We start from the raw sequence: 26,867 nt of genomic DNA on the forward strand, positions 1-26,867 counted from the left end.
GAACAAGCCATCAATGAAACTCCCTAGAAATAAAATCTCCAGGGTTAGATGGTTTTACATGTGAATGCTCTCAGATGTTTAAAGAATAATTAATTCCAATACTTTGTAGACTATTTGGGAAAATAGGTGAAGAAGGAGCCCTATCAAATTCTTTTTATGACACAAATATGGTACTAATTCCTGAACCAGGAAGGGCCAAAACAGAGAAAGAAAGTTACAGACCAATTTTGCTAATGAGTATAGAAGCAAAAAATTTAAATGAAATATTAGCAAAAAGATTACAGGAAATTATTATGGGAATAATACACTATGACCAAGTAGGATTTATTCCAAGAATCCAAGGCTGGTTCAATATTAGGAAAACTATCAACATATTTGATCACATCAACCACAAAACTAGCAGAAAACATATGATTATCTCAATAGATTCAGAAAAAGCTTTTGATAAAGTGCAACACCTATTCCCCTTAAAAACACTAGAAAGCACAGGAATAAACAGAGTCTTCCTTAAAATGAAAAATAGTATCTCCCTCAAATCATCAGCAAGCATTATATATAATGGGAATAAGCTAGATGCATTTCCAATAAAGTCAGGGATGAAACAAGGATGTCCATTATCATCGTTATTATTCAATTTGGTACTAGAAATATCAGCTTTAACAATAAGAGAAGAAAAAGAAATCGAAGGAACTTGAATGGGCAAAGAAGACACATAGTCATCACTTTTTAAGATGATATGATGATATACTTAGACAATCCTAGAAAATCAAGTAAAAAGCTACTTGATATAATAAATAACTTTAGCATAGTTGAAGGATATAAAATAAACCCACATAAATCCTTGGCATTTTTATATGTTACTAACAAAGCCCAACAGCAAGAGATAGAAAGAGAAATTCCTGGGGCAGCTAGGTGGTACAGTGAGTAGAGCACCAGCCCTGGAATCAGGAGGACCTGAGTTCAAATCTGGCCCAGACACTTGACACACTTACTAGCTATGTGACCTTGGGCAAGTCACTTGACCCCAATTGCCCTGCTTTCCCCCCTCCAAAAAAACAAACAAAAAAAACCATAAAAGTAAAAAAAAGAAAGAGAAATTCCATTTAAAGTTACTGCTGACAATATAAATATTTGGAAGTCTACCTGCCAAGAAAAACCAAGGAACTATATGGACACAATTACAAAACACTTCTCACACAAATAAAGTCAGATCTAAATAAGTGGAAAAACATCACTTGCTCATGGCTAGGCCTAGCTAACATAATAAAAATGTCAATTTCCCCTAAATTAATTTACTTATTTAGAGCCATACCAATCAAACTACCAAAAATTATTATAACGAGTTAGATAAAATAATAACAAAATTTGTTTGGAAGAACAAAAGATCCAGAATTTTAAAGGAATTGATGACAAAGCAGCAATAATGAAAACTACTTGATACTGGCTAAGAAATACTTTGGTGGATCAGTGGAATAGGTTAAGTACACAAGACACAGTAGTCAATTACTATAGTAATCTATTCTTTGATAAACCCAAAGACTCCAGCTTCTGGGATAAGAACTCATTATTTGAAAAAATCTGCTGGGAAAACTATAAAATAGCATGGCAGAAACTGGGCATAGACCAATATCTCACATCATATACAAAAATAAAGTCAAAATGGATTCGTGATTTAGATATAAAGGCTGAAACTATAAGCAATTTGAGAGGGAAGGGAATAGTTTACCTGTCAAACTCATGGAGAAGGGAAGAATTCATGTCTAAACAAGAAATAGTGAGCATTATGAAATGCAAAGTGGATAATTCTGATTAAATTAAAAATGAATTTTTTTTTTACAACAAAGCCAATGAAACCAAGATTAGGAGGGAAGTGGAAAACTGGGGAAAGAATTTTTACAGCCAGTGTCTCTGACAAAGGTTTCATCTCTAAAACATACAGAGAGCTGAGTCAAATTTATGAGAATACAAGTCATTACCCAATTGAGAAATGGTCAAATCATACGAACAGGAAATTTTCAGAGGAAGAAATTAAAGATATCTATAGTCATACAAAAATGTTTCCTAAATCTCTATTGATTAGAGAAATGCAAATCAAAACAACTCTTAGGTACCACATCTCTCCTGTCAGATTGACTAACATGTCAAATCAGGAAATGATAAGTGCTGGGGAAGACATGGGAAAATTGGAATATTGTTGCATTGTTGGTGGAGTTGTGAACCTTTCTGGAGAGCAATTTGCAACTATCCCCAAAGGGATTCAAAAATGTGCATGCCCTTTGACCCAGCAATACCACTTCTAGGGCTATATCCCCAAAAGATCATACAAGGGAGACAAGGACCCGTATTTACTAAAATATTTATGGCAGCTCTTTTTGTGGTGGCAAAGAATTGGAAATCGAGGGGATGTCCATCAATTGTGGAATGGCTAAACAAATTGTGGTATATGAATGTAATGGAATACTATTGTGCTATAAGAAATGAGGAGCAGATGGACATTATAAGAACCTGGAGAAACTTATATGATCTGATAATGAGTGAAGGGAGCAGAACCAGGAGAACATTGTACACAACCACAGACACATTGCTCCTATGATGACTAATTTCAATAGACTAGGCTCTTCTCAACAATGCAAGGTACTAAGACAACTCCAAAAGACTCATGATGGAAAAAGTAATTCACATCCAGAGAAAGGATTTCAGAGTCTGAATGCAGATTGAAGCATAGTATTTGCTCCTTCTTTTTATTTTATTTTATTTTTTATTTTGTTTCATATTTCTCATGATTCACTCCATTGGTTATAATTCTTCTTTACAACTTGATTTTTGGGAAAATAAGTTTAATTTGAGGGTATATGTAGAACAAATATCAAATCACATGGCATCCTGCAGGGAAGGGGAAAAAGGGGGAGGAGAAAATTTGGAACTCAAAAACTTGTGGAACTGAATGTTGTAAACTAAAAATAAAATAAGCAGTATATATCTTAAAAGTAAAAAGAATAAAACCCCCTGCCTTGATCTACTGATCAGGTTATTACTCTGTTGGGGTGGAGAACTCCCTTCTCTCTTCTCATTGTCAGGTATTATAAGCTTACTTAGTCTCCTTATTAAGGGTAAAGGAAGTTGTCCAGGACAACATTCAGTAGCCTTAGAGGAATTAAACGCCATATCCAGGTATGGACAGAAGATATGTCTAGTACCTATGCGATTGGAAACATTTCTGTTAAAGTTGTTTATTCCCTCTTTGGAAACTTTTCTCTCCTTTAGGTCAACCCACTGATCCCACCTTCATCCTTGGCTGTGTCGCATGCAATGTGATCTGCTCTATCCTCTTCCATGACTGATTAAAGTACAGTGATGAGAAATTTCAAAGTCTGATGAACTTGTTAACGGATAACTTTCAGCTGCTTAACTCACCATGGGCACAGGTAAGGCCATAGCTCTCTTATTCTGTGGCTGTTTGCTGAGTTTCAGCAACAGCATCAGTGCAGCATAGCCTCTCATCTCTTAGCAAGGTCCCCAATACACATAAACACATACTATCAGGTGCTGAAGGACCTTAACATTATGCAGTATTTTTGGCTCTCAAATAAGATCCAGGTATATATTCTGTTCCCAACAGGCATCGGAACTAGTCATAGGTCATACAAATGTTTAAGTTATATGGAGAAAGGTCTGATTGGTTCCTGTGATATCCCAAGTAGGAGAGTGTTCATAGATATGGCCAAGCAAAATAGTTATCAACAAAAGGCCTGCTCAGGCCATTCTGGAGGAATTAGGGAGATCAGCCAAAACCAAATAAGGAAGTTACTGAAGCCAATAGCCTACACTGATTTTAGAACTATTATAGCCTAAACTCCACAATGCATGGACATGGCAGATCAAGGCCTTCATTCACTGAAGACAGAATTAAGGATCCTCATCAGCCAAAAACATTTGGAGTTTGACTAAAACATTCCTTAGAGTTTGCATTTTGGGATCTCTTTCAGGAGCTGATTAGTGGATCTTTGAATGACCATGTTATCCTCTGGTTCTAGAACCTCAGGGCAATTTTCCCCCATAATTTCTTGAAAGATGCTATCTAGGTTCTTTTTTATTTTATCATGGCTTTCAGGTAGTCAAATAATTCTTACATTATCTCTCCTGGATCTATTCTCCAGGTCAGTTATTTTTTTTCCAATGAGGTATCTTACATTTTCTTCTATTTTATCACTCTTTTTATTTTGTTTGAGTGATTCTTGATGTCTCATGGAGTCATTAGCTAATAACAATGATAAATTGATAAAAGTTATGAACAAATGTTTCTTGAAGAAAAATGTGAACCTACAAACAGCCATATGAAAAATTGTTGCAAATAACTAACAGTAAGAGAAGGAAAACTAAAGGAAATCTCACTCTCATTTGGCAAAGATGATAAAAGAACAAAATGACAAATACTTGTGGAGCTGCAGAAAAACTGGCACCTTAGTATTATGTTGGTGAAGTCTTTTCAGAAAGCTATTTGGAACTGTGCCTCAAAAATAAGTAAACTGTGTGCCCATTCAAATGGCAATTTTTCTCTGAGTTTTAGTGGCAATAAACATCAGGAGAAAATGAAAAGGACTGATATATACAAAAATAGTTACAGGAGATTTGTGGTGTGGTAGAGAAACTGGAACTGAGGGGAATACTCTTCACTTTGGGAATTGTTGGGAAATGTTACATTAATTGGATGGAAGACTATTTTACAGGAAGAAATAATGAAAGGGATAAGTTCAGAGAAGCCTGGGAGGAATTGTATTAAGTGACGCGGAATGAAATTAGTAGAAACAGGAGATCATTTTATACCATTACTACCACACCAGAAAGACAAAAAACTTCTGAAATGCTGAATTATTTTGATCAAAGCTATGGCCAACACTGATTCCAGAGGACCAATGATGAAATGTGCTACACCTTTTCTGACTGAGAGGTAACAGATTGAATATGCAGAATGAGAAATACATTTAAAGAAATAAACAATGTGTGATTTCTGTTTTGCTTGATGATTCTTATTTGTTAAAAGAATTTTTAAAATTTTTAATTCAAGAGGAAGGGAGAGACAAAGTTTGTCCTTTGAAAAACAAAATAAAATATTGAGAAGTTAATTTTACACTTTCTTCTCTAAAGAGAATCTTTCTCTACCTCTCATTTCAAGGGCTGAGCTTCCCTGTTTCTTAGAGTTTTCCTTTTTCTGAAGTTTCTAATTAATTTCTCCTCACAATCCTAATCATTGCCCTTACTAGAACTTGGCAGTACTATACTCTGCTAATGTTCCCTCTCTGGAGGACAAAGAAGCATTGCCTTCTATCCATGTTCCTCTGTCTGTTCAATGCCCATTTCTATCAAATAAATGAGATTCTTACTCTCTAAAGTTCAACAAGGTGAAAGGCTTCTAAGTTCCCTAGTGGGCATTTAGAACAGGCTCGGGATTTGGCTTTGGTTCCAAGATAGAGGGGAAGAACTGAAGAATTGAGGCCAGAGGCACCATCCCTATACTGCAGGACTAGAGGTTATTACAAAAAATAAGCTATTACTACCAAAAAATTGTACAGGCGAAGAAGAAAGAATCCAAACATAGAAAGTTATTAGGGGAATAGAGAAAACCAGGGTTCATCTTCAGAGGAGGATATTGAAGCAAAAAAAAAATCTTCTTCCGTTCCAAAGAGTAAAGTTGAATTATTACCTGCCCAAAAAGAATTTATAGAACTGTAAAAATATTTTACATAGGGAGGAGGAGCCAAGACGGCAGCTGGAAAGCAGTGAGCTCCCTGCCGAGTTCCTCCAAAAACCTATAAAAAATGGCTCTGAACCAATTCTAAAACTGCAGAACCCATAAAACAGCAGAGGGAAGCAGGGCTCCAGCCCAGAACAGCCTGGATGGTCTCTGGGTGAGGTCTATCCCACACGGAGGTGGGAGCTGGGAGCTGGGAGCTGAGAGCAGAGCAGATCCCGGCATGAGCTGCTGGGACCAACCAGACCAGGAGCCGGGCAGAGCTTGCCCTAGCGCCCTGAATCAGTGAGCTGCGGCAGTTACCGGACTTCTCAACCCACAAACATCAAAAACAGCAGGGAAGGCTAGTGGGAAATGCTGCAGGAGTGCAAGGAGTTCACAGGTTGGCCATCGCCCAAGGGGCAGCAGAGGTGGGGCAGCTACAGCTGTTGTTGCTTCCAGCCCCAGGCCCACCTGGTGGGAGGAATTAAGTGGCGGATCAGAGCAGGAGTGCACTGCCTGCTAAAGATCTAAGCCCAGTTCGGGTTAAGGGTTCTTGGGGAAGGAGGAGTGCTGGCATGGCAGAGCTGGCCCATCCCCCCCTAAATGTGGAACATAGAACTCTTTAGTCTACAAGCAGTCATACCCCGCTGAAAAACTCAAGGGTCAAGTTAGTTGGTTGGGAATATGGCCAGGCAGCAAAAACGCACCAAGATTCAGTCTCAGACTTTGCATTCTTTCTTTGCTGACAAAGAGGACCAAAACATACAGCCTAAAGAAGTCAATAAAATGCAAGAGCCTACACCAGAAGCCTCCAAGAAAAACATGAACTGGTCCCAGGCCATGGAAGAGCTCAAAAAGGATTTGGAAAAGTAAGTTAGAGAAGTAGAGGAAAAATTGGGAAGAGAAATGAGAAGGATGCGAGAAAACCATGAAAAACAAGTCAATGATTTCCTAAAGGAGAACCAAAATAATACTGAAAAATACAGTGAAGAAAACAACACCTTAAAAAATAGACTAACTCCAATGGCAAAAGAGCTCCAAAAAGCCAATGAGGAGAAGAATGCCTTGAAAGGCAGAATTAGCCAAATGGAAAAGGAGGTCCAAAAGACCACTGAAGAAAATCCTACCTTAAAAATTAGACTGGAGCAAGTGGAAACTAGTGATTTTATGAGAAATCGAGATATTATAAAACAGAATCAAAGGAATGAAGAAATGGAAGACATTGTGAAATATCTCATTGGAAAAACCACTGACCTGGAAAATAGATCCAGGAGAGATAATTTAAAAATTATTGGACTACCTGAAAGCCATGATCAAAAAAAGAGCATAGATATCATCTTTCAATAAATTATCAAGGAGAACTGCCATGATATTTTAGAGCCACAGGGCAAAATAGAAATTGAAAGAATCCATCGATTGCCTCCTCAAATACATCCCAAAAAGAAATCTCCAAGGAATATTGTCACCAAATTCCAGAGCTCCCAGATCAAGGAGAAAATACTGCAAGCAGCCAGAAAGAAACAATTTGAATTTTGTGGAAACTCAATCAGAATAACCCAACATGTGGCAGCTTCTACATTAAGAGATCGAAGGGCTTGGAATATGATATTCTGGAGGTCAATGGAGCTAGGATTAAAACGTAGAATCACCTGCCCAGCAAAACTGAGTATCATGCTCCAAGGCAAAATATGGATTTTCAATAAAATAGAGGACTTTCAAGCTTTCTCAGTGAAAAGACCAGAGCTGAATAGAAAATTTGACTTTCAAGCGCAAGAATCAGGAAAAGCATGAAAAGGTAAACAAGAAAAAGAAATCATAAGGGACTTACTATATTTGAACTGCTTTGTTTACATTCCTACATAGAAAGATGATGTGTATGATTCATGAGACCTCAATATCATAGTAGCTGAAAGGAATATGCATATATATGTATATTATATATATATATATGCACATTTATGTATATATATATAAGTGAATGTGCATGTATGTATGTATGTATGTGTGTGTGTGTGTGTGTATATATATATATATATATATATATATATAGAGAGAGAGAGAGAGAGAGAGAGAGAGAGAAAGAGAGAGAGAGAGAGCGTACACAGGGTCAGTTGAAGATGAAGGGAAGATATCTAAAAGAAATAAAATCAAATTAAGGGATGAGAGAAGAATATATTGAGGGAGGGAGATAGGGAGAGATAGAATGGGGTGGATTATCTCGCATGAAGTTGTCAAGAGGAAGCAGTTCTGTGGGAGGAGGGGACAGGGCAGGTGAGGGGGGAATGAGTGAATCTTGCTCTCATCAAATTTGGTCTGAGGAGGTTATACCATACATACTCAATTGGGTATCTTACCCCACAGGAAAGAAGAAGGAAGAAGATAAAAAAGGGGGCAGATGACAGAGGAGAGGACAGATGGGGGTCGAGGTAATCAAAAACAAAAACTTTGGAAAGGGGACAGGGTCAAGGGAGAAAATTCAATAAAGCGGGATGGGTTGGGAAGGAGTAAAATATAGTTAGTCTGTCACAACATGAGTATTGTAGAAGGGTTATACATAATGATACACATGTGGCCTATGTTGAATTGCTTGACCTCTTAGGGAGGGTGTGTGGGAAGGGAAGAGGGGAGAGAATGTGGAGCTCAAAGTTTTAAAAACAGATGTCCAAAAACAAAAAAAAAAAAGTTTTTGCATGCAACTAGAAAATAAGATACGCAGGCAATGGGGCATAGAAATTTATCTTGCCCTACAAGAAAGGAATGGAAAAGTGGATGGGAGGGGAGTGGGGTGACAGAAGGGAGGGCTGAATGGGCAACAGGGCAACCAGAATATACATCATCGTGGAGTTGGGGGGAGGGTAGAAATGGGGAGAAAATTTGTAATTCAAACTCTTGTGAAAATCAATGCTGAAAAATAAATATGTTAAATAAATAAATTTTTAAAAATTACAAAAAATATTTTAAATATAAAATGAGAGAGATTGAGGAAAAACTAAAACAAAGTGAGAACAGTCCAAGAAAACAAGAAGATTATGAAAAGAAAGTCAGCCAATTAGAAGAGGACATCTAGAATCTTAAGGAAGAAAATGACACCTTAAAAAGTTGAATTGGGCAATGGGAACTGAGTGAAGTTATAAGAGATCAAGAAATAACGAAACAAATTATAAAGGATGAAAAAAAATAGAAAGGAAAGTGAAACATAAGAAAAAGAACTGATCTGGTAAACAGATCAAAAAGCGAAAATATAAGAATAACCACACTGCCTAAAAGCTATGATAAAAAAGGAATCTCGATACAATAATGCAAGAACTAATTAAAGAAAATTCTCCTGAAGCATTAGAATGAGGGAGGAAGTATAAACAGTAAAAATCTATCGATCACCATTTGAAAGAGATCTATGAAGAAAATTCATAAGAACATTATACTCAAATTCTGAAAGCCCAACTCAAGGATGAAATATTAAAAACAACAAGACAAAAACAATTTAAACATGATGGTGCCACAATTACAATCACATGAGACTTAGCTGCAGATACCCTAAAGGAGTACAGGTCTTGGAACACTATATATTGAAGAACAAAAGGACTCCTATTCTGGCTGAAAACATCATACTTAGCAAAGTTAAGCATAATCTGTAATGGAAAAAAATGGACACTTGATCAACTGTCAGACTTTCACGACTTTGTTTAAAAAAAATAAACTCTAAACTTAATAGAAGATTTGACATAAAAAAGCCAAGAGGAACATAAGACATATGCCAAAGACTAATTACAAGGGCTTCAATAAGGACAGACCATTTTCTTTTTACGTATGAAAATGTAAAATGTACATCTAAAATTGTCAGTAGTAATTGGGTAGTTCATTAGCATGACTGGGGTAGATCTGTCTATGATATGACTTTAAAAAGTAAAACCATTTAGGAACAGCTAAAAAGAGTAATTATTTTATACAAATGAGGTACAAGAGGAAGAATTGACACAGGAATTAGATGGGGGAGGAGGGCTGGTAGTTCTGGTAACCTACTGGTATTGGGAATGGGTTTAAGAAGGAACAACACATATATATGTAGCAGAGTATAAAAGTCTTCTAAAGTTAGAAGAAATAAAATGGTAAGAGAATACACAAGATGGCAGCTGGAAAGCAGGGACTTGTGTGAGCTCCCCCCAGGTCCCTCCAAAAAACTATCAAAATCGCTCTGAACAAATTCTAGAATTGCAGAACCCACAAAATAACAGACAGAAGCAGGGCTCCAGCCCAGGACAGCCTGGATGGTTGCTGGGTAAGGTGGGTCACACAGAGCTGGGAGAGGAGTGGAGCAGAGCCCAGGATGAGCAGTGCCTGAACCACCCAGACAAGGAGCCAGGCAGAACAGGCCACAGCACCCTGAATCAGTGAGCTGTGGCAGTTACCAGACTTCTCAATCCACAAACACCAAAGACAACAGAGAAGAACAGCAGAACGCATGAAAGAGCAGAGGGAAGCAGGGCTCCAGCCCAGGACAGCCTGGATGATTGCTGGGTAAGGCCTATCATGCACAGCACTGGGAGCAGAGCAGAGCAGAGTTCAGCGTGGGCTGTGCCTGACCAACCAGACCAGTAGCCAGGCAGAACAAGCCCTAGCACCCTGAATCAGTGAGCTGTGTCAGTTACCAGACTTCTCAACCCACAAACAAAAAGGACAAAAGAGAAGGTTAGTGGGAAAAGCTGCCTGGGACATAAAGAAAGGAGTTCAGGTTCAGCCAATGCCCCAGGGACAGTGGGGGGTGGTGCAGCTACAGAACCACAGCTGCAGTTACTTCTGGCCCCAGGCCGACCTGGTGGGAGGAATTCAGTGGCAGATCAGAGCAGGAGGGCAGAGCCTACTTAAGATCTGAGTCCTGTCCAGGGTTGGTGGTCCTTGGGGGAGGAGGAGTACTGGTGTGACAAGACTTGCTCTATAGAAATAGCTCTGAAAACAACAGCACATCCCCTCAAGCTTGGAACAAAGTACTCTCTACTCTACAAGCAATCATACCCTGCCAAAAAACTCAAGGGTCAAGTAGTTGGCTGGAACATGGCTAGGCAATGAAAACCCACTAATATTCAATTTTAGATTTTGGAATCTTTCTTTGGTAACAAAGAAAACCAAAACATATGGCCAGAAGAAGTCAGCAAAGTCAAAGAGCCTACATCAAAAGCCTCCAAGAAAAAGATGAACTGGTGTCAGGCCACGGAAGACCTCAAAAAGGATGTGGAAAAGCAAGTTAGAGAAGTAGATGAAAAATTGGGAAGAGAAATGAGAATGATGTGAGAAAACCATGAAAAACAAGCCAATGAATTGCTAAAGGAGACCCAAAAAATACTGAAGAAAACAACACCATAAAAAATTGACTAAATCAAATGACAAAAGAGCTACAAAAAAGCCAATGAGGAGAAGACTGACTTGAAAGGCAGAATTAGTCACATGAAAAAGGAGGTCCAAAAGACCACTGAAGAAAACACTACCTTAAAAATTAGATTGGAGCAAGGTAGAAACAAGTGACTTTATGAGAAATCAAGATATTATAAACCAGAACCAAAGGAATGAAAAAGTTGAAGATAATGTGAAATATTCCATTGGAAAAACTACTGACCTAGAAAATAGATCCAGGAGAGATAATTTAAAAATTATTGGACTACCTGAAAGCCATGATCATAAAAAGACCCTAGATATCATCTTTCAAGAAATTATTAAGGAAAACTGCCCTGATATTCTGGAGACAGAGGGTAAAATAGAAATTGAAACAATCTACCTATCACCTCCTCAAATAGATCCCAAAGAGAAAACTCCTAGGCATATTGTCACCAAATTCCAGAGCTCCCAGATCAAGGAGAAAATAGTGAAAGCAGCCAGAAAGAAACAATTTGAGTATTGTCGAAACATAATCAGGATAACACAAGATCTAGCAGCTTCTACATTAAGGGATCAAAGGGCTTGGAATAGGACATTCCGGAGGTCAATGGAGCTAGAATTAAAACCTAGAATCACCTACCCAGCAAAACTGAGTATCATGCTCCAAGGCAAAATATGTATTTTCAATAAAATAGAGAACTTTCAAGCTTTCTCAGTGAAAAGACCAGAGCTGAATAGAAAATTTCACTTTCAAACACAAGAATCAAGAGAAGCTTAAGAGGTAAACAAGAAAGAGAAATCATAAAGGACTTACTAAAGTGGAAGTGTTTTGTTTACATTCTTACATGGAAAGATCATGTGCATGATTCATTAGGCCTCAGTATTAGGGTAGCTGAAGGGAATATGCATATATATATATATATATACATATATATATATATGTATATATATATATACATAGACAGAAGGCACAGGGTGAGTTGTATATGAAGGGATGATATCTAAAAAAGTAAAATCAAATTAAGGGACGAGAGATATATGTTGAGGAAGGGAGAAAGGGAGAGATAGAATAGGATAAATTATCTCACATAAAAGTGGCAAGAAAAAGCAGTTCCATTGGGAGGGAAGAGGGAGCAGGTGAGTGGGAATGAGTGAATCTTGCCCTCATCAGATTTGACCTTAGGAGGGAATAACATACACACTGAATTGGGTATCTTACCCCACAGGAAATAAGGAGGAAGAAGATAAAAAATGGGGTACAGTAGAAGGGAGGGCAGATGGGGGAGGAGGTAATCAAAAACAAACACTTTCAAAAAAGGACAGGGTCAAGGGAGAAAATTGAATAAAGGGTGATAGGTTAGGAAGGAGCAAAATATAGTTAGTTTTTCACAACATGAGTATTGTGAAAGGGTTTTGCATAATGATCTGCATGTGGCCTATGTTGAATTGCTTGACTTCTTAAGGAGGGTTGGTGGGGAGGGAAGAGGGGAGAGAATTTGGAACTCAAAGTTTTAAAAACAGATCTTCACAAAAAAAAGTTTTTGCATGCAAATAGGAAATAAGATACACAGGAAATGGGGTGTAGAAATTTATCTTGCCCTACAAGTAAGTAAGGGAAAAGGGGATGGGAGGGGAGTGGGGTGACAGAAGTGAGGGCTTACTGGGGAACAGGGCAACCAGAATATATGCCATCTTGGAGTGTGGGGGAGGGTAGAAATGGGGAGAAAATTTGTAATTCAAACTCTTGTGAAAATCAATCCTGAAAACAAAATATATTAAATAAATTAAATAAATCACTTAGAAAAAAAAAACTTTGAAAAAAAAGAAGTAACAATACATATATATCTAGCAGAGTATAAAAGTCTTCTAAAGTCAGAAGAAATCAGGTGGTACGGTCATAAGGTGTGGGGAGAAAATAAGGGAGCAATCTCTGGAGGGGAGGGTGAAGGAATAGGTCACAGAAGGCTATACAAGCATGTTTCGATTTATGGGAATGGGAGGATAGGGAAGGGATCCTGGGAGGGACAAGTGATAGGAGGGCAAGGTATTGGGTAGAAATAAAGTAGAAGAGTCAGGAGGGATAGGAAATAAGAGATTTGTGCAAACAAAAACAAATATGAGGAGGAGAAATTGTTAGGGAAAGAATATGTCAATATATGTATGTATTTATGTGTATATATGTATATGTGTATGTATATATCTCTACCTATATACAAATATATGTGCACTTAATTGTAGCCATGTGGGAGGTGGTGGAGGAAGGGGCAGGGAAAAACAAAGGAAAAAGTTCACATCGGAGAACAAAAGAAAACTTAGAAGGAAGCTAAGAAAATATGGATCGCTCTCAACACAATGCGTAGTATTTTTCATACAGGCTTTCTTGAAATAGGAATGTATTACTACAAATTTTGAATCCTCTCTTATGTTCCACTGTGCAAATTAAATGCTTTTTTTCTTCTTTTCTGACTCTGTATTTGTTTTAATATTCAAGTTTATGATATGTTTCTTTTTTTTTTCTTTTCTCTATTCTGTATTTCAGTTCTGGTGTTTAAATTAAATTTAAAAATAGACAGGTCTTGATTTTATCTTCCAAATGTTTCAAAAAAATTTAAACAAAAGTAAATATTGTATGTTGAATTGACTATGGGAAAACCAGTATATTGTCAAATTGTTGATGTAGGCGTGAATTGTCCAGGCAACCTGGAAAGCCATTTGGATCTATCACTCCCAAATTAGTAAATCATATATGTCCTTTGAAACATCAATGCTATTATTTGACCAGTGCCTCCAAAAAAAAATAAAAAATTCACAATTAGAAGTCATATGCAAAAAAATTGAAATTAGTTTTTTTTTTTTCCTTCGGAGGGAGAGACTGCAAAGTACTGGAATCTAAGGGACTGCTCATCAATTGGGAGATTATCTGAACAAATTACCATAGGTGAATATATTTTAATTCCACTGTGTTTTGAGAAATGATAAAAGTGAGAGCTTTGCAACTAGGAAGACTTTATAAATGGATGCAAAGCAGAAGCAATTTGTACTATTTTGATGCCAATTACTGATTAAAGAACTTTCCTGTCCATTCAATATGCCACAGGTAGGGCCAATTAAGGGAGTCTTGATTAGATGCAGGCCTACACCCTTGTGATTCCAGTCAATGATTAAAGACCTTTCCAGCCCATTCAATAGGCCTGGGTGGGGAGGGGCTAGTTAAGGGAAGCTCAATTACAGGTTTGTTTGTAGGCAGGCCTACACCCTTTATGTGTTAGGCACTAAGCCCCAGGCTTACACTGTTTATTTGCTAAGTACTAAGCCCTGAGCCTATACCCTTTTTCTTATTGGGTATGAAGCCCTCAGGCCTTAAAAAGAGTATACATACCCAGAAGGTAGTCATTAAGGGTAGAATTTGAAATTCAGCCCAAGGAGAAGAAGTAAGAACTCCAAGATGACAGAGCTGCACAGAGAGTGCAGAACAAAGAGTGAAGACCAGAGAGCTGCAGAGATGAGAGGACTGAGGGGGGAGAGAACACAGGCAAGCAGACAGTTAATATTAGTGAGTGATTACTGGAAGGGCCCAGTGGGAACAGAGAAGGGGGAAGATTAGAGGATGACTTGGTTCTTTGCTGTAATACTGTGTATAATTTCATGTTGTTACATTGAGGTGGACTTACTGGCTTTGGAGTAGGACTATTGCTATGTTAGGTTGGAGTTATTGGTCTTGTGGTTTGATCCTCTGGTGTCTAAATAAATGATATACTTCCTCTGCCTTCTACCTAGAGAATCTCTTATACTTTGCGATTTCAAACTGTATCGGAATATTCATGGTCATCGTCAAGATCAGGAAACTGATACAACTATAACAAAAATGGTGGAAAGACAAACACTATATAAGGCTCAAGTACTCTGATCAGTGTAAGGACCCACCATGATTCCAGAAGAACCAGGATGAAATATACTGCTCTCCTTCTGACAGAGAGGGGATGGATTCAAGATGTAGAATGTGACACACATTTCTGGCTATTGCCAAGGTGGGGATTTGTTTTGCTTGGCTATGTATACATATTTCAAGGATTTTTTTTCTTTTTTCCCCAATGTATAATGAAGATGAGAGAGAAACATTTTTGTTTAAAATATCTAGTTAAACTTGAAAAGAAATGCAATGCTTTTGAATAGAACATAATAATTTATAAGTAGAGATATAAAGTTGTGTCTTTATGACAATAAGCTCACATGTGTTTGTTTGGATTTGTGGGGGTGTAGTTCTACAATTTTTTACTAGCATTCAGAATGTACCTCCCTGGGAAGCATAAAATATTTTCTAGAAATGCTGAAGAAATGAAACGTTTTGTTTTGGAAAGAGAGAAGGAGCATCTAAAGATACTGGACCCCAGCAATCCTCAAGACTACATTGACTGTTACCCTTTTGAAATGCAGCAGGTAGGATGCATGGGGGTAGCACCTTGCTCTCTGATCAAGGCTGATATTCCAAGGATTCTTACATGCCACTCTCTTCAAAGCAAAGGAAGGGACATATAAGTATCTATGTCCCCCAAGGATACCATCAGTTTTTTAGTAACTGGGCTTTATTTCTTCCCACCCAATGAAGAAAAGATAAACAAAACCTATGTTAATATGTAAGCATAATCAAGAAAAATAAATTTCCATACTGGCCATGTCGAAAAATAAGTGTCTCATTCTGCATACCAGTCCATCGACTCTCTCTAAGAAGGCAGGTAGCATTTTTCATCACTGATCTTTTGTACTCTTGATTGATAATTGAATGTATGTTGGCTCATTAATTTTTCAAAATCGTTCACTTTTATAACATTGATGGCTGTAAGTCCATCTTATTTCATGAATGACTAAGCTCATAGTATTAGGATTACTTATTTAGGTCTATAACCTAAGCTCCTTTGATTTTAATATTGTTGTTTTCCAATCTCCTCTTTGAATTTTTCAGAGAAAAGGAGTAGTTCTAACCTACCCAAATATCTTTTCCTTGATAAGTGATGGGCTCTATCTTCATTGCCCAAAATACTTGTTTAGCACTGAAGATTTAATGTTTGCTTACTACAGTTTTTCATATTTTAAACTTGATGCTTTTTTCTGTTGGATAGTCTCTGAAGTCTATATATTTTGTTCTTAGTTTTAACAATTGTTCATTTTCATTAGTGAGGTATTACATTCAGTATTTAACATTAATTATGTATTTTTAAAATATGAAAGATCCTTGAATTATTTCATGTTTTATCTTGAAGATCACTTTGGCTTGTAGAAAGTCAATGTGGCCCAAATATTGTTCTCTCTTCATTTCGTCAAAATTTCTGTATTTTCTAGTACTAAATCTACTAGTTTCACTTTAAAAGAATCTATTAAACTTTAGACATATTGTTCATCAAACGTTCTACATTGTCTATTCACAATTTCACTTTAAAGACCTGTTATTTCTGCCCACTCTTCATACTTATTTTTTTCTTTTTATTCTTTTTTGTTTTGAAACAATCTAATAATCAAAGCTGTAGCATTTACATCATGCTTTAAAAATTTCAAAGCACATTACAAATATTACCTCATGTGTACTTCACAACCCAGGAGGTAAATGCTATTAACATCCATTAATATCCCCATTTTAGAAATGAGGAAACAAGGCAGACAGACTTGCTGAGGGTCAAAGGCTAGAAAAGCTTGAAGCTGGATTTGAACTCATGTCTTCCTAACTCCAAGTCCAACACTCCATCCATTTGGCCACCTAGCTCCCTCTAGGCTATTGTTCCTTTATTTCTGAGAGTCATATAATAATTGTTCATTGTTCTCTCATTTATTAGAGATGTCTCAATAAATGTTCTTAATTGTATAGTCCATATTCATTGTTTTATATCCTGGTCTAGATTATTTGCTCTTTTTTCCTCTTCATGAGTGTCCCTGCCAGTCCATTTTAGTAGAAAATGAGCTTCTACTCAAACTTTGCTTCAACCATCCCTCTTTTTAAATCATAGACAGCTTCATTTCTGTTACAGGTAGCACAGTATTAGGTCTTCGTCTATTTGGGCCATTCATCATCCACCCCATTTGTTTTCCCCTGTTTTTAAACCATAGATAAGCTTAATTTCTGTTCTAGGTAAATAATATTAGGCCTTCTCCCATTTGGGGCCATTATGTTATCTACTCCTTTTCATTTTACCCTATGTGACCTTGAAAAATAAATGAATGCTCCTCTCTCGGGCACAATTTTTTTCTATAAAATGAGTGTGTTGGGCCAAGTGGTCTCCAAGGTTCTTTCAAGTTCTAAAACCTATGAGCTTGCATATTTCACAGAATTGCACAGAATTTGTGAGTTAGAAAGGACATCAGCAGCCACCTAACTTTAAGGGCTGTTGCAAAAATGGATTAGAATGCTTTTGGTTCTTCACTCCCCAGAGATAGAACTCATAACAAATGTTTGAAATTATAGAGACACATTTCATTTCCACATGAGGTGAATAATGTCTAAGACTAGATTGAAATTCTTCATTAAGTAATAAATTTCCCATCTGTGGAAGCCTTGAATCTGAAGTTGGATGATCACTTAAGGGAGATTTTGAAAAGGAAATGTTTGATCAGTCACAGTTTGCCTGGATGAAGTTCATTTCCCTTCCGAGATTTAAAATTCTGCATTCTCCACCGCAAAGTATTTCTCTCACCTCCCCACTCTGAAATTGGAAATTCCCTGTTGTTGTTCTTTACTAAGATGCTGCCATGTTTTATGGTGAAAATATCAGTATAAAAGTTCACTTCCCAGGTTATTAAGGTTTCAATTGAATTACTTGATCAAGTCCCCTCTGTACCATACATATTGGTAGTAAATAGAGAGCTCAAAGGATTCCAGCCATATCTTGTTACATGTGAGGAAAAAAGGTGCCCTAAGGAGTTAAATGACTTCCCCATGGACACAAATATATATCTTGGCTAAGGCTAAATATGAATCCAGGTCTTCCAGATTTAAAGTCTAGTGCTCTGTGCCATGTTGTTTGAGAGGAAGAAGGTTGCCGGGGAAGGGCAAACCTATGTTTGAACAGTGGAAGCCTAAGGGCATTAGGAAGGTTCTTGTCTCTTAGAGTAGGGAAATGAAGGTGAGGGAGGATTCCTAGGACAAACTTTATGTACTTCATATGGTTTCAAATGGCTTTCCCTGCTATCTCATTATTTCATCAATTTTGTATTTCTCATTTAGGAAAAAGATAATGCCCAGTTTGAATTTGACTTAGAAAATCTGTTAATGACTGCAGCAGACTTAGTTGGTGCAGGAACAGAGACAACAAGACTTTCTCTGAGATATGGCCTGCTGCTCATACTGAAACTTCCTGAGATACTAGGTAAAGTAGAAGTGCCATGTTTATGGACCAGACTTGCATTCCCAGCCCTGTGTCTTGCTTAGCAGCTGGCCCCACTTTCCCACTTTTTGAATTTACATGACTTCCACACAGATCAGAAACACGTCAGACAGTAGCATATTTAATACAAAACACTTGAACAAAATGGGATAGTTATTTAAGTATGTGAAGGTCTGTCATGTGGAATGTGATTAACTTTAGCAAACATGTATGAAGTTCCCACTGCACACCTTCAGTTCTATGCTTATGATGGAAAGGCTCAGATAAAACGTGCCCTTTCCCCAAATGGCTTACATTCTACCAGGGCTAGTTCTACTGGATCCAAAGAGGCAGAACTAGAAGCCATGGAAAGAAGTTGCAAACTGACCAGTGGAGATTTCAGTAAGGAAAGACTTGCCAACTATTAGAAATCTCCCAAAGCCAACTCGTTTGCCCTGGACATGATGGATTCTTGCTTGCTGGAAGTCTTCAAGCCAAGGCTGGATGACCATTTGTTCACTCCATTAGAAACAGGAGTCCTGTTCAACTATGTATGGCCCTGGGTGAAAAATGTCATTTCTAATGCTGAGATTCTACGCTGCAGCAACTTAGGATATTGATGGAGGAGCTGAGATACATAGCCGGTAAATGGTTTAAATCAAGAATGATAATGTCATAGCCACTATCATATTCAAATGAAGACATCTGCTTTCCTTGACAATAACAGTTGGTATCAATATAAAGGATGTAAGATTTACAAATCACTTGACATAGTTTTTCATTTCATGTCTTCTAAATGAGGTGGAGTTATTAGCCCTATTTTACAAACCATAGTCTCATAGATTTAGAGGTGTAGGGAACATTACAGGATGGATAATTTATTGTCCTCATTTTTCAGATGTTAAAAAAGAGGCTTATTTAGGTTTAATGACTTGCCTGAATTTATACAGATGGTGTTTAAGGAGGAATGTAAACAAAGTTCTTCCTGACGTGTATCCACTAAGCCACAGAAAATTATCCCATTGCTGATGCAAAGACCTTTGCTTCCTGAACTGTATAGAAGTAGGACACTGAGCAAAAGTGTGAAATATTTTAGGTCATATGATCAGGCAGATACTCCACACAAGCTCTGTTGGACATTCCCAAGAGAACAGGAAGCTGAGTGGTTATTCTTGTTTTTGTCTCTGCAGCAAAAATTCATGAGAAAATTGTTCATGTGATTGGACATAATCTAGTTCCTTCTAAAAAGGGCACACAAGATATGCCCTATATGGATGCAGTGGTCTATGAAGCGCAAAGATTCATTGACCTCACACCTCTCAATGTGCCCCATGCAGTGACCAAAGAGATGCAGTTCCAAAAATATGTCCTCCTCAAGGTAAACACTTATGGGGCCATGGAATCTAGTGTTGGAAGACATCATAAATATCATCTGGTCTTTTGATCTCATTTTAGAAATGAGAAAAGCAAGTCCCATTGTCATGATCTCATAGAAAGTTCCTCTTAAGGCAGTCTTTTGTTACATATAATTAACTTGAATGTGGTGATGAATGAAGAATGAGAGAAAAGGGTATATTTATTTTGGTTCATCCTAATTCTCATTCACCATAGCAACAGTGGAAAGATAATGCACAGGGACAATAATAAAATGATGTTGCTAAAGAGAAATTTTTGATTATGCCATTTTCTCTTACGAGACAGTGAAGTAGATAGTGTAAATACTCTTTTCTTTCCCTTTGTGTGGATGGATATACTGAATTTCCAGTCTAATGGCATGCCCAATTTTATTTAAAATGTTGGAGCTGAGACAAGAACCTAGGCCTTTACACTCTAAAATCTTACTTTCTGGGGGGGTACTACATAAACTTTGAATTAAATTGAATTGGACTGAAGGTTCCTAGCAATGGCTGAGCAGAACTATTCCCCCTCACACAAAGAAGAAGGGAGAATTCCAATTTCACAGTTAATATGCCCCATTTCAAATCATCAAGGCTTCAGCAACAACCAACTATGTGAAAATTCCCAGGCCAAGTATTGTCAACAAAAGGCAATAATAGAAGGGTATTTGATGACTGAGAACTTTAATCTCCTGGAGGGAGCTCAATTTGGAACCAAACAAGTCCACTGAAAGTATTATTTCTTGCCTTCAGACCCAAGCCGTGATTTGGTTGGTAGAGTGCCTTACTGCTGAAGAAGCTCCCCCAGGAGGAAGTCTGGTCTGCCACTAGAGGCTTTAATCATTGTCTCGGCCACTGAAAATTCATGTCTTGCCAGGAATCACACAGGCAACAGATATAGACATGAAGTATAGACCAAGAAACTAAGGGAAGAAAGAACACAAAGAGCTCAGGGCCTTAGCCAAGAATTCATGTAGGAAGGAGTTCCCAAGCCAATCCTTAAAGAAAGCTAGGGATTCTAAAAAGCTGAAGAGTGCAAGAAGTGCCTTCCGTGTGTGGGACATGGCCATTCTAAAACCACCAAGACCACAGAGGGAGCCTTGTGAACGGGGAACACCAGTTGAATCAGTTTAGCTGGAACCCCAAGGACGACATGATGGGTTCAATAACTGGTACATCAACCTAGAAAGCTAGACAAGAGTCCATGTAGATTCTCAATGCCCAGACATCCCAGCCTATACCACACACAAAGAAGTATGTGTTTTGTATTAGGGATGATAGGGAGCCACTGAAGATTCTTCGGACTGGCATACAAAGGTTATTCATGATGATAACTGATTCTCCCCTGGAATTTCTTTCCTCTAGGGAACAACAATCCTCCCACTGCTCTCCCTAGTCTTATATGACAGCAAAGAGTCTCCCAACCCTGACCAGTTAGACCCACCTCACTTCCCGGATAAGAATGGGGAATTCAAGAAAAATGACTACTTCATGCCATTTTCCATTGGTAAAAAGAAACCCTTCCCATCTCTCCCTCTCCCTCTAAGAGGATAATTCTGTTCCCCCTCCCACTCTTCTCTGGCTGAGACTTCTCCTGGCAGTTCTTCTGAGGACACATCATCATGCTGAGGCATGTGATACAATGTCTTTTCTAGTATTCTTATGTCTTGGCTTCTTCTCAGACCCCTCAATAGATGAGTTGATCCTCTTGCTGGTCTACCTGCCTCCTTACTTTAGTGGAACTCTGACTCCATTGCCAGATCCACTACACAAGGGGTCACCATGAGAAGAAAGGCGTGAAGAGGCCATTCCTTTCTTCCCTAAATGGCTGAAATATAGCTCACAATAATGGAACTCACCATTTCTGCCCATCTGCATCCTTCTCTTTTGCTCCTTTCCCAACTCTTGTCCTTGTTCAGTGAGGCCATTTCATCTTGTCTGACACTGTGATAGTCTGTGAAGATTTCAAAGCACAATTTAATTTCTTTCCAGGAAAACAGTCATGTCTTGGAGAAGGCCTGGCAAGGAAGGAGTTGCTTTTGTTCTTTTTCATCATTCTACAGACCTTCACCCTCAAGCCTGTTGAAAATCCAAATGAAATTAGCATCAAGACCAATCATGTTGGAACCAATATTCTACCATATTACCAAATATGCTTTCTTCCTCAGGAAGGAATAAGATCAAGTTGATTAGTTAAATTATACAGCTGGTTTCATCTTTTGCACTCAATTCTTTCAGGTTTTTACTGGAATGCTCTCGATGGAAAGAAAAATTCCCACTTAATGATTAAAATGTGTCTTAATTTCCAGAGAAAAGTCAGGCTAACAGAGTATCTTGTATATCTTTATGTAATAGGGGCTATCTTTTGGATATTCACGTGCCACCCTCTTACCAATGTCTCCAACCATACTCTAATTCACACCTTCAATTCCAGTTTTAGGGAATGGTAGAAGATCTGTAAACTATCCCTCCAAGAAAACATATATTAATTGGGAATTTTCAAACATTCTCATGTATTATCTTATTTTCCATTGCATATATCTTGTTTGTGAATGCAGAGTACAATAAACACAGTTGTGTTGCTAATAATTCCTAATGTGCAAATGTGTACCTGCACTTCCACACATTGAGGATTCATGACTTCAGAAACAGCATGGTAATATGTAAGGAGGCCTGACTTTGGGGGCAGAGGACCTGGGACCAGTCTTGCCTCTAATGCTAACAATTTGTGTAGCCTTGGACAAGTCACTTCCTAATTATTATCATGTCAGATTCTTTGTCTCTATAATGAATGGATTGGACTACATGGACTTAGAGTTCCCTCCTGACTCTCCATCTATGGTACCTTAATCAGTGGAGATAGTCAGTCCACCCATCCTTGCTTTAGTGGACCATTTTCAAAGGTTTAATTCAAAGAAGAAGCAACCCCTGGTGACAGCCACATTAGTGATGGACTTCTCTGTTATTAGATAGGACGGTCACCAGATGACTAAGTCACTGTCCATTGATGGACCCCAAACCTTTCTAGTGTTCCTTAAGTCCTAACCACCCAAGATCTCTTCCATGCTATAACATAACACAATACATTAAACTGTCAAGAAGCTATGCTTTTGTTGGTAAAGTGCCAGAACAGTAAGAACTCAGCTGTAACTCACTAGCTAAATCTCAGAGGGTTACCTGAAGTTCTTAGACTATATGGGATTTATTCATGGCCACACAGCTCTAAAGAGTTATTTGAAGAATTCAGATCATATTTTCAGACTCCAAATCCAGCATTCTGTCCACTATAACACACTATCATCTTTTCCTGTGGCTCACACTTTCTGCATCCATCCTTTTTCCTTCACTTCCATGACTCCCTGTTTTCCTAGGTCCTCCCTTCATCTCTTGCCTCACTTTCTTCCTTTCAGTCTCTTGACCCCATGGTGAACCAGTTCCATTTTCAGTTGACCTCCATGTCAAAATTCCTTGCTCTCTTGCCCTATGGAGACATACATCCCTTACCAAGTTCCAGCAAGGAATTACTCCTACCACATACCTTCTCTGTTACCATAGGCTTGCTAAACACAGAACTCTTCTCTGGCTCACTACATAACCTCTTCAGCATCTTTTTTTAAGATTTCTCTTTTATACTTAGTCCTCTCACAACCCCTTTTCCTCTCACAAGAAAAGTGAACTAAATATTTCACTAAAAGTAAGAATATACTTTTTCTGTACACTTGTATAATCTAAATCACTTCTCCATTACACATAAATTTCTTTTCTTTTGTTCCAGTATGGCAGATGGAGGTGGAGGAATAGAAAAAGATGTTAACATTTCTCCTTGTAACCACCAGCCCCTCTACTTGGGCCCTAAATCAAAGCTCTTCCTTTCTCCTCTGAGTCTTGTGCTTTCTATCCACCCTAGTCTTTCCCTAATTTTCAGTGTCTCTATGTCAACTACTTTCTTCCCTACCGCATATACACAGGCATAACTCCCTCATTCTTAGAAGAAAACATAAAAAAACACATCTAATTCCGGAGACTCGCTGGCTGCCTCTTACTGTCTCTGTGTTACTCAACATTCTTGGCCCTTCAAAATGACAAAACATCCTTTTTTGAATATGTGCTTAGTTAAAAACAGCTCTTCCGGCTAATGGGAGGAGGAGGGTTTGCTTTAACTTCTGGGAGGCACAGGACATCCAGGTCCTTTTTGACTGGCTTTTCATCTTAAAAATACAGAGGTGCTGGGTTACACATGGCCAGTAGGAAAGCCACCTGGGAATCCCTCTACATGCTCTGTTCAATGCCAACTATATTGCCCCTTTCTGTCTCTCCTCATTTTCATGGTCAATCTCCTAGAAAAAAATGATCTTTCCATTAGTCTCTACTTTTTTACTTCCTACTTAACTCCCTGCCCTGCAATCTGGCTTCCATTTTCGTTACTCAAAAGAAACTGCTCTCTCTCTCTCTCTCTCTGTCTCTCAGATTGAAGTGTCTTTTTTTATTACTGATTATTAAATACACAATAAGAAAAAAGAAACATATTATAAACTTAAATATTGAAACTTAAATGCAGAATAAGAAAAGGGGGGAAAGCATGTCAAGTTTCTTTTCTTTGCTTCTCTGTTACTTTATTTTCTTCTCTCACTTCTTACTTTGTCCTTTTTCCCTCTCCTTTGCCCAGAAGAGTACAATTAAGTGCAGATATATTAATATATAGATATGGATATATTGATACAAATACATTTGTATACATATATGTACATTCATATATTGACATATATTTTTGTTAAAAAATAATCTAGTTGCCTTCTTGCTTTTGTTTCTGCATGTCTCTTTGGGGGAAAAAAAGGGAGGGGGGTGGTCAGAAGGGAGAAGAGAAGTAGCAAGTGGGAAACGGTAAGATAAGGGAGGGGAATAAAGAGAGAGGGCAAACTGAGGAAGGTGGCAGTCAAAAGCAAAACTTGAGGAGGAGAAGGGGAAAGGGAGAAATAAAAGCCTAAACAGGGGGAAAAAAGGATGGAGAAAAAGACACAGAAATCATAGCTCTGAATGTGAATGGGATGAAATCTCCCATAAAACAGAAGTGGATAGCAGAATGTATTAAAAACCATAATCCTACAATATGCTGTTTACAAGAAACACATTTGAAACAGGGGGATACACACAGGGTAAAGGTAAAAGGCCGGAGTGAAATATATTGCTCCTCAGGTAAAGTAAAAAAAGCTGGTGTAGCAATCCTAATCTCAGACAAAGTAAAAGTAAGGTTAGATTTAAATAAGAGATAAGGAAGGACAGTATATCCTGCTAAAAGGCACCATCAACAATGAAGCAAAATCATTGCTTAACATATATGCACCAAGTGGTAAGACATACAAATTCTTAGAGGAGAGGTTAAGGGAGTTACAGGAAGAAATAGAGAGCAAAACTATAATATTGGGAGACCTCAACCACCCCCTTTCTAAAATTGATAAATCTAACCTCAAAATAAATAAGAAAAAGTTAAGGAGGTAAACAGAATTTTAGAAAAGGCAGATATGATTGACCTCTGGAGAAAACTGAATGGGGATAAAAAGGAATATACTTTCTTCTCAGAGGTACATGGCACATACTCAAAAATCGACCATGTACTAGCACATAAAAACCTCACAATCCAGTGCAGAAAGGCAGAAGTAGTCACACCGCACTTTTCAGATCACGATGCAATAGGAATTATTTGTAACAAAGAACCATGGAAAAACAAGCTAAAAATTAATTGGAAACTAAATAATCTAATTCTAAAGAATGAGTGGGCCAAAGAATAAATCAGAGAAACAATTAATAACTTCATTCAAGAGAATGACAATAATGAGACAACACAACAAAACTTATGGGATGCAGCAAAAGCAGTTCTCAGGGGATGTTTCATATCCCTAAATGCTTACATGAATAAATTAGGGAAAAAGGAGATCAATGATCTGGGCATGCAGCTGAAAAATTTAGAAAAAGAGCAAATTGAAAATCCCCGATTAAGTACCAAATTGAAATGCTGAAAATCAAAGGGGAGATTAATAAAATTGAAACCAAGAAAACTATTGAATTAATAAAGAAAAGAAATAGCTGGTTTTATGAAAAAACCAATGAAATTGATAAACCTATGGTCAATTTGATTAAAAACAAAAGAAAGAAGAAAATCAAATTACCAGTATCAAAAATGAAACGGGTGAGTTCACCTCTAACGAAGAGGAAATCAAAACAATACTTAAGAATTATTTTGCCCAATTGTATGCCCATAAATTTGACAACCTTAGAAATATGGATAAATATCTACAAAAACATACACTGCCCAGGTTAACAGGAAAGAAAGTAAAATTTCTAAATAAACCCATCTCAGAAAAAAGAAACTGAGCATGCCATCAATGAACTCCCTAAGAAAAAAATCTCCAGGGCCAGATGGTTTTGCATGTGAAATCTATCAAACATTTAAAGAAAAAATAATTCCAATACTTTGCAAACTATTTGGGAAAATAGGTGAAGAAGGAGTCCTACCAAATTCTTTTTATGACACAAATATGGTACTAATACCCAAACCAGGTAGAGTCAAAACAGAGAAAGAAAATTGCAGACCAATTTATCTAATTAATATTGATGCAAAAATTTTAATTAAATATTAGCAAAAAGATTGCAGCAACTTATCACAAGAATAATACACTATGACCAGGTAGGATTTATTCCAGGAATGCAAGGCTCTTTCAATATTAGGAAAACTATTAGCATAATAGACCATATCAACAACAAAACTAGCAATAACCGTATGATCATCTCAATAGATGCAGAAAAACCTTTGACAAAATACAACACCCATTCCTATTAAAAACACTAGAAAGCATAGGAATAAATGGAACCTTCCTTAAAATAATAAAAAAGCATCTACCTAAAACCACCAACAAGCATTATTTGTAATGGGGATAAGGTAGATGCATTCCCAATAAGATCAGGGGTGAAACAAGGCTGTCCATTATCACCCCTACTATTCAATTTGGTACTAGAAAGGTTAGCTGT

The 26,867-nt window shown here is 37.6% G+C and overlaps 1 pseudogene; it reads left to right on the forward strand.

The window, feature by feature from the left end:
• The window catches only part of LOC118828047, a 30,392-nt pseudogene extending 8,370 nt beyond the window's left edge, over positions 1 to 22,022 (forward strand).
• Positions 22,023 to 26,867: the final 4,845 nt, after the last annotated feature.

This window comes from Trichosurus vulpecula, chromosome 8, assembly GCF_011100635.1.
Source record: "Trichosurus vulpecula isolate mTriVul1 chromosome 8, mTriVul1.pri, whole genome shotgun sequence".
In the NCBI taxonomy this organism is placed as follows: domain Eukaryota; kingdom Metazoa; phylum Chordata; class Mammalia; order Diprotodontia; family Phalangeridae; genus Trichosurus; species Trichosurus vulpecula.